Source organism: Danio rerio, chromosome 20, assembly GCF_052040795.2.
Source record: "Danio rerio strain M-AB ecotype USA chromosome 20, GRCz13ab, whole genome shotgun sequence".
In the NCBI taxonomy this organism is placed as follows: domain Eukaryota; kingdom Metazoa; phylum Chordata; class Actinopteri; order Cypriniformes; family Danionidae; genus Danio; species Danio rerio.
In genome coordinates this window covers 15,972,602-15,982,500 of record NC_141040.1, presented here as the reverse complement: position 1 = coordinate 15,982,500, position 9,899 = coordinate 15,972,602, and the positions used below count along the sequence as shown (strand labels likewise).

At 34.8% G+C, this 9,899-nt stretch overlaps 1 protein-coding gene and 1 long non-coding RNA gene across 23 annotated transcripts in view; both read left to right on the top strand.

Annotated features, from left to right (window-relative positions):
- Window positions 1-6,288, top strand: part of LOC141379268 (uncharacterized) — a 19,941-nt gene extending 13,653 nt beyond the window's left edge. Inside the window, exon 2 of the long non-coding RNA XR_015518252.1 lies at window positions 3,182-6,288. This is a non-coding gene — a long non-coding RNA (uncharacterized LOC141379268). The remainder of the gene's footprint in view (window positions 1-3,181) is intronic.
- The window catches only part of suco (SUN domain containing ossification factor), a 97,686-nt gene that overhangs the window by 20,070 nt on the left and 67,717 nt on the right, over window positions 1-9,899 (top strand). The window lies entirely within an intron of this gene.

The window sequence follows — 9,899 nt, the reverse complement described above, 5'->3', positions numbered from 1 at the left end:
ATGTTGTTAGCATGATTTTAGCATGAATTAGCATGTTACTAGCATGATTATAGCATGAGTTAGCATGTTGTTAGCATGATTCTAGCATGATTTAGCATGTTGTTAGCACGATTCTAGCATGAATTAGCATGATACTAGCATGATTCTAGCATGAATTAGCATGTTGTTAGCATGATTCTAGCATGAATTAGCATGTTTCTAGCATGAATTAGCATGTTGTTAGCACGATTCTAGCATGAATTAGCATGTTACTAGCACGATTCTAGCATGAATTAGCATGTTACTAGCATGATTCTAGCATGAATTAGCATGTTGTTAGCACGATTCTAGCATGAATTAGCATGTTACTAGCACGATTCTAGCATGAATTAGCATGTTGTTAGCACGATTCTAGCATGAATTAACATGTTGTTAGCACGATTCTAGCATGAATTAGCATGTTACTAGCATGATTATAGTATGAATTAGCATGTTACTAGCATGAATCTAGCATGAATTAGCATGTTACTAGCACGATTCTAGCATGAATTAGCATGTTACTAGCATGATTCTAGCATGAATTAGCATGTTACTAGCATGATTCTAGCATGAATTAGCATGTTACTAGCATGATTCTAGCATAAATTAGCATGTTGTTAGCATGATTCTAGCATGAATTAGCATGTTACTAGCATGATTCTATTATAAATTAGCATGTTACTAGCATGATTCTAGCATGAATTAGCATGTTACTAGCATGATTCTAGCATGAATTAGCATGTTGTTAGCATGATTTTAGCATGAATTGGCATGTTACTAGCATGATTCTAGCATGAATTAGCATGTTGTTAGCATGATTCTAACATGAATTAGCATGTTACTAGCATGATTCTAGCATGAATTAGCATGTTGTTAGCATGATTCTAGCATGAATTAGCATGTGACTAGCATGATTCTAGCATGAATTAGCATGTTGTTAGCATGATTCTAGTATAAATTAGCATGTGACTAGCATGATTCTAGTGTGAATTAGCATGTAACTAGCATGTTTCTAGCATGAATTAGCAAATTGTTAACATGATGGATAGATGGATGGATAGATAGATAGATAGATAGATAGATAGATAGATAGATAGATAGATAGATAGATAGATAGATAGATAGATAGATAGATAGACATAGATAGATAGATAGATAGATAGATAGATAGATAGATAGATAGATAGATAGATAGATAGATAGATAGAGGTAGATAGATGATAGATAGATAGATAGATAGATAGATAGATAGATAGATAGATAGATAGATAGATAGACAGATAGACAGATAGATAGAGGTAGATAGATAGATAGATAGATAGATAGATAGATAGATAGATAGATAGATAGATAGATAGAGGTAGATAGATAGATAGATAGATAGATAGATAGATAGATAGATAGATAGATAGATAGATAGATAGATAGATGGTGTAAGCATGAGTTAAACAAGCCAACCCCCGCTTCTCTATGATGTTTTGATGCTGAGATATAGCTAGTGTTATATCGTTGCTAGGTTAGTCTGTTTTGTTGCTATGGAGTTGATTGACAGCTTAGACTGATGATGTATCAAAGCTTCTTGCCAGTATGAACAGTTAAAAACAACCCCCATGTCTCTATCATAATGCAGCATGACAATATCAGTCTGAACCTCTTTAATGGCAGTCTATGGGACAGTTGCTAGGGTGCAATATCTGGTTGTTAGGGCGTGGCTAGAAAGTTAAAAGGCCATCAGTGATTGGCTGCTGGCTAGACTGAGTTAAATGAGCTCAATCATTAGTCTGTAGGACAGTCTGATGCAGAGTTATGAGCTCACAAAGTTTGATCCAATGTAAAGTCAATGAGAGTCTTTTGCAATGGAAGTCTATGGGACGGTTTCTAGGGTCCAAAAGTGGTTGCTAGGGCGTGGCCAGAAAGTTTAAAGATGATCAGTCATTGGCAGTTTGATAGTCTGAGTTAAATGAGCCCAGTTAGAAGTCTGTGTGACATTCTGATGCGGAGTTATGAGGTCACAAAGTTTGATCCAATGTTACGTCTATGGGATTTTTCCGACGGTCCCGGGACGTTTTTCGGAAAACCGAAAGTCGGATAAGTCGGAAAAGATATAGCAACTCGAGTCAGAATAGTTCGGAGGTCTGACGCGAGTTTGATGGTCATAGCTTGAAAGGCCTAGGACGAGATAGAGTTTAATTTTTAGTCTCAGAAGAAGAATAATAATATTAATAATAATAATAAGTTTAATAGGATAACAGTAGTCTGGCTTGCTACACAAGCCAGCCTAATAATAAGTTTAATAGGATAACAGTAGTCTGGCTTGCTACACAAGCCAGCCTAATAATAAGTTTAATAGGATAACAGTAGTCTGGCTTGCTACACAAGCCAGCCTAATTAGCTCGATAATCTGCTATGTGGATATTCTGTATTCTTGTATGTGTATACATATTAGGGATGGACCATTATTCGAAAAATGATTACGATCTCGATTCGACCCTACAAACGGTATTAATTCAGCTTTTCTACATCAGCGCCAATAGTCTAGTGGTATTGTGCGCTAACATATATAGCACAGAAGTGCTCACGGCGACCCGAGTTCAAATCCTAGCTCTAGGTCCTTTGCCAATCCTTACCCTCTTTCTGCTGCCAATGCTTTCCTGTCTGAAATCTCCACTGTCCTATATCATAATAAAGGTGAAAACCCCTTAAAATTGTTTTAAAAATTCAATTAAAATTAAATAAACTATTCAGCCAATTATATTCTCAACTGCAGGAAAAAAAGAAACTAGAGAAAAAAAAGGCAGTCGCACGAGAAAAAAAGGTCTAATAATGTTGTCAATTACAAATTGCAAGCATGTCTCAAACACAATAATTCAACTTTAGAATTATGAATAGTTATATTCTGATGTCATTACTGTGAATTATCAAACAGGACAAATTTAAAGTCTCTTTAAGTTCACCAGCACGAGTCTTTACAAAATTTTGCAATTTAGCCAACAGTAGAGCTACACATAGGCCTAATATTATTATTGTTGTTTTACCATGTGTTTGAGAAACAGTAATAATAATAGCCTTTATTTGGCTATCCACAGAATCGTGAGAAAATCATGATCTTGATTTAAAAAAAGAGTTTGAATGTTTTCACCGTGTTGGCGTGGGTTTCCTGCAGGTGCTCCGGTTTCCCCCACAGTCCAAAGACATGCTCTCAGTGAATTGAGTAAACTTAATTGTCCATAGTGTATGTGTGTGTGAATGAGCATGTATAGGTGTTTCCTAGTACTAGGTTGCAGCTGGAAGAGTATGCGCTGTGTAAAACATATGCTGGATAAATTAGTGGCTCAATTTTGTATGAATGAGTGAAAATTTGGTTATTTTATTGGTTTGTGTTTTTCATATTTAGTATTATTTAAGTTTAGTTAAAAAAAATACTATTTGTATCTGGAGACTTTAAAAGGAATATTTAAATGTGAATTCATTAAAAATGGTACAGTTTTTATTCCTAAACTGTTTTAGATTTTTATCTTGTATGTTATTTATTGCTGTAGATGTCTTTTTATTGTTATTTTTTTTGTTTTGTATTATAAAAAAGTCATATTTTATAAAACGTTGTAAATTTGATCTCGTTTTGCCATAAAAAGCCAAAGATGCTGATATGGCAATGAATTTAAAACTCTTTCTTAAATTCCTAAAAATCTAACGAATAGTTTTGTATACATTTTTTAAAAATTATATATTACAAAGCATTTTTGGATTTAGTTTTTAACAAATGTCGAATTTTTTGAATTTATTTTCAGTACAATCTAAAAATTACTTTTGCTGCTTGTTCAAGCTACTTATTTAAAATTAGTTGAACAACACAATTCCTGTTTGTTTTGGGGAAACCTAATTGTTTTCTGTTCAATCTACTTACATTTGTATAAACATTTAGGTTAGCTTAATTGATTCGTGTTGAGACAACATGAAGGAATTGTGTGGAACACAGCATTTATTACTGTGTACATGATTTTTTTTTTGTTCAATTGAAATGCACTATTAAACATTTGAAGCGGAGCAAAACAATCGAGCAAAGTTATCCTAAAACCAAATAGTTTATTGAACAATACCCATTATTATCTTAGGAACAACTTTAACCTTTTATTTTGTGATCCACTTTAAATGTAAACACATGGAATTATTGTTCCACTACTAATCAATATGAAGTATTATAAACGAGCGTCTGCACAAAACACACCCATGCATTTTTCATGTTAGGACACAGAGAAAAACCTTTGTTTTATAGCTGTCTTATGCTTGGCAAACACACAACAGTCTCCTTAATGCTCATAAGAAGCGTTTGCCCGACAGCAGGCACATCAAAATCCTTAAGCAATGTCAAGTGTGCCATCCTCAAATCCTGTACAAACACTATAAACTCCTTTAACACAGACCCAGATTACTTCTAGTACCTCTCCATAGCAAGCTGTTCAAATCTGTGCTGTTATAGAGAAAACTGCAACCTGTATCTTCAGCAGTATTAGTATAAAGGTATTTGTGAATTTTTGTTTATGTAAAGTTCATAAGCAGATTTCATGCACAAATTTGAGTGGATAAGAGCCAAAAGGGTCGCAAGACTCTAATGCTATATCGTTATGAGTGGATGTTCAGTGGTTATTTGATTACTAGTTGTTATTGTTATTTAACAGCCTTATGGGATCTTTAGTTTGTGCATATTTAGCAATTAAACAGAATTTAGCCGGGTAGGTTTTTGTGTCCATATAGCTTGTCTGGTTTTGATCTGTCATTCATAAAGACATGACATTAAAACTGCCTGTAGTTAATGACACATCCCTGTGTAAATGAGCGATTGGCTGAACTATTTATTGGAATTATTTATTCTAAAGAGCTGATTCATTTAGGTTCAGTCTAGGGCTGGGCGATTTAGCAAAAAAAAAATCTGTTTTTTTTTTTATAAAGTTTGACCGATTCACGATTTCGATTTCATTTTTTTTTTTTTATTGTGTTACTAGTCTTCTCAAAACATTACAACAACATGACTGAAGTAACATTCTCTTTAAAAGTAACTTGAAAAACCATCTGGTTAAGGAACGTAGCCATGCCATACAAAAATCGGTCAAGGTGTAAATAAACGTAAAACAAATTCACGAGTTAAATAGCGTTGCAGAAGATTTGAATAAGAAACATTTGTGTAAATAATGCACTTGCAGGAATACAGAGGTATTTTTTTCAAGTTTTGCTGAGCCTATGAAAGATTGGCTGTCAGCTTGGCTTTGACTTTGTCTTCTGATCAAATGACAGGTTGTAAAGCTGCTGTCTTTTTCTTAAAAAGATACAGTGGAAGAAAAAGGACTGAACATGGAAATATTAAATACGACTTGAGCAGAGACTTAAGAGTATCAATTTAATGCATTTGTACCCACTAATGGTTTTATTTCTGTATTAGCGATCTCAAATGAATTGTTCTTTTTAACCGGATCTTCTAATTAAAACAAATCAAACGGAATTATTTGAAATGATTCACGTCACCAGTGACAATAACCACTTATCCACAAAACACTTTTACATGCCTAATAACCCCTCTCTGACTCCATATAGACCAATATACTAAGTTATTCAGTTATTAGAACAGTACACTGAGATCAGATTTGAGAAGCAGTGAACCGATAATGTGCATGCGTGATTCAGTGAGACAAACACAAACAGTACATGACGGCCTGCTGTGACTAAACTAAACTTGAACAACTGCAGCGCGGGCAAACCGAGGGCTTAAATGAGAGGTTCTAGTGAAACGTAAGTTTATTTCATAATAAAGTCGTAATGGAATTTGAATAAGTGAGCCATGCTTCAGTTGGTTTGCTAAATGTAATTGTAAGATACTTTTCAGTGATTTTTTTTTTTTAACTGACTGAAATTATAATTGCTTCAAATTTGGGAGGATTGTCGAAAAGATCCATTTGTGTTAAAGATCCAAAATTCCCATTATTACTGTGTATTTAACTTCAGAAGCAGCTTAGCACACATATTTTACTTAAAGCAGCTATCTTGTGGGCTGATGTATTTGAATTTTAGGATGGGCAAATGGTTTTGGTAGATGGTAGTGTTGTTGATTAAAAAAAAGTCATCTTTGGTTGAGTTTTTGTACAATAATTATTCTGATGATTCTGAATCTTGCACAAATATTCTAATTTACAAAAAAAAACAAACAAAAAAAACAAAAACTAACACTAATAAAAACTACACTAAAACTAAGTATTTTCAACATATAAAAACTAATAAAAACAGCTACCTCAAAAAACTAATTAAAACTAACTGAATTTGAAAATAAAAAGTCAAGACGAAATAAAAACTAAAACTAATGAAAAATCTAAATCTATTATAATCTTGATGATAAACATCCGAGCATAGATGTATTGCCTAAAACTAGGCTAAACTTGGGCTGTCAATGAAAATCTGACAACACGTCTATTTTTCGACAATTGTTAGGTGATTCTTAATGACAGACCAAATTTAGCCTTGTTTTATAGAAGACATCTATGCTACATCTCTTAGATGTATTTTAAACAAAATTGCTTGGTGGGTAGTTTTCTACAGTGTTTAGTGTGGTTTCAAGGTCATTAATAGGGCAATATTGGTGCTTACTCACTGACCAGAAGGCTCCATGATATTCAGATCTATAGATATGCTCACTTCTCTTGTTCAGTGCAAGTCTACACACCAACAGTGCCATGCTGTTGTTCCAGAGCCCTCAGTAGAGTTTGCTCAGCGAGTGGCCTCATTTCCTCATGCACAGACAAGCGTACAGTCATGCTTTCAGTGAGCTGTGTGTTTGTATGCATGTGCAAGCCATTTGTGTGGCCTCTTACATAAGGCCATCCCATGAGGACTGCAACAGTGTTTGAGCGCTAGTTGTCATATAAGCCTAACTGTTTTTAGCATGCGGATGGGAAGAAATATCCGTGTGCTGACAGCCTGACTCAGGATGACTGAACATACCTTAGGCTGATGGGGGTTGGTGGTTTTGTGAGATATGCGGAAGGCCAAAACTCTCATTTTTGTGTCTTTAAAAATATCCCCAAATTAAAACAAGTTTTTGAGCTTTATACATTGAATAAATTGCTTCACGTAGCCTTAACAAATGTTTAAACCGTTTCCCTAAAGAGAAAAAATCTTACTGTATTACAAAACGGTAGTCGCTTCTACAGTAGACACTGGCTGCACCTCCTACACAGTAAAAGCAATAATTTTTTGAATTTGGTCAAATTATTGGAGGTATTCGATGTAGTGTTTCTTGCAGTTGACAAGTCACACGACTGAATCATTTGTTTGAACCAGAGCTTCTAAGTGAACTGGTTGAATTGTAACAGTTCACCAAATTGTCTGCATGTAACGCATGCCTCTTCAATGCTTTTTATCATGACGAGACCCCCCCCCCCCCCCGACTCGAAATATTCTGAGTTATTCAGTTACTTGAACAGTACACAAACTCATCAGCTGATGACCTGATCACCTGATAATAATGATGCTGATGATGATGAGTGCGAGCCAACTGTCTGTTCCCTTGCAGCACGACTGCTCATTGTAGTGTGATTCAACGTAAGGTAATTTTTATACCACTGTATATTTCTTAAAAAGCCAATTAATCGAGGATAAAAGTAAATTGTGTTATATTTTTCTAAAAGTAACGCAAATAATATTACTTTTTTTTTTAAAGTATTACCTTACTTTACTCGTTTCTTTAAAAAGGTAATATTATTATGTAACGTGCGTTACTTATAATGCGTTACCCGCAACATTGATCGTGAAAACACTACACCATTTAGAACTGTTGTTTTGTGAAATTATATATTCATATCACAAAAAATGTTGCATTGGTTCCCCTTACCCAATTATTGCTATGAGAAGGGAACCTGTGTCTTGCTGATTTTATATTTTCACTGGAACAATATTTTCTAGTTCCTCGAGAAATTCTGGAGAAAAGTGTTTTGTCACAGCTCATGAATTCCTGTTGCTCGCGGCAGTCAGAGCATGTCAGCTTCCTGTTTGAGCTGGGCCATAGGTTCTGCTTGTGTAATAATGAAGGATCTATTTATAATGAATTATGGCCGCATTAGCTGTGTATTGATTCAGCACATCACTTATTTAAACGGTTGAATTTGTTTTATGAACTGTTAAGCCTCATTTACCATTGACCTAATCTTGTAAATAGGGATCTATTGTCTGTACGCCCAAGATTTTTGATTGTCACTGAGCCGTTTTTACTTCAGGCTTTTAGTTTTGCTGTAGCATTTGCTGAACTGGAATCGTGTATGCTTCATAGCAACTTTTGGGTAATTATGCATGATTGTTGCTTGGTTTTTTATTATTATAATATAGTGTACTCTTTAGCCCCTTTAGCTTAGTTTGGCATAGATCATTGAATCTGAATAGACCATTAGCATCTCGCTTAAAAATTATTATATAGTTTTGATTATGGTAGTTATAATAATTTTATCCGATTCAGTAATTTATGCTAAGCTAAAAGTGCTCCCACCAGACCCTTAGATAGACTAAATGAATTTAAACATAAAGCTTCAATCTTTAACTCTGTTGGATTTGAGCCTTTTCCAAAATAAAAGGGAGGGGTTTTTTAAGGATCAACAAATCTTCTATCAAATAGGGCACATATTTCTTTGGTTTAAGAGACAGGGGTTATGCTTAATTAAGGCACAATAAATGTGTACAAGCACATTTCACAGGCTCCCAGGCTGTCTCTCTTTTATTGTTTTGCCTCCGCTCAATTCCAAAGCCAGACAGGTCCATTATTGTTGCTTCCCCCAATGTCTTTGTATCTCTCGTTTCTGTATCCCTGCCTGTGTAAGCAGTTAGATTAGATTCTGTCAAGCGTAGGGAAACGTCTGAACTCGTCGCTTGGGAAACAAGAGAATGAGTGGACCGAGCCAGACAGAGACTGTCCCTAAATCATACCTTGAGCCTCGTCAACTTCAATACCAATGTTTCCCTTCTCTTCTCTGACTTAAAAAACAAAACACTTGCGCTGTAATTCAACGATTGTAAGAGAGTAATGAATTATATTTTTAGAAAGCAGAATCAATGAAACAAAAGTTTTGGTTTAGTTTTTGAGATTCAGGAGAACTTTAAAAAGTGAAATAAGGCAAACATAAACTCCTACTTTACATAAATGGCATAAACACATGCAGTACACTTTTTAGTTGAGGATGGACAAAGCGTTTACTTTAACTTGGGCCTAAAATGAAGCATCTTCACATAAATTATTGCAGTGACAGAAGCAGAATATGTTTAAAAATGAGATGAAGCTAAACACTTCATTGTTGACTGAGCTTTAATCTGCCATAGACTCACTTTTGGCCACTTCTTCTTTTGTAGCCCGTCTGACTACTTCTAGATTTTATGGAGGTTTTGCTATTCTTCCTATAGCCCATCCCCCTCCTCATGTGCAGGGCACACTGTGTGTTTCTTTCTGTTCTACACATGCATTCTCCACCCACTCCTCAGACCCATTTATTGTGCACTTGAACATTTTATGCTAATTGCAAAACAAGCACAAAACAGCTTTGTGTGTTGTCCAGTCTGTGTTAAGGAAGGTTAAATGCACATGTTTACATTTTGTTCAACCTCTACAATTCTATAGGGAAAAGGACAAAGTATCAAAAAATAAAATAAACAATGTTGATTTGAAGTCAGTAAGTTGGTAGCATTGTGCATTATTGAAGAATACATGCGAAGAAGGAAATTCTTGACCTTTATCTTTATTTATTTCTATAGCGCTTTTATAATGTAGATTGGGTTAGCAGTTCAACATAGAAGTTCTAGTAGTTGAAGTTCAGTTCAGTGTGGTTTAATTTTCACTGCTGAAAGTCCAAACACTGAAG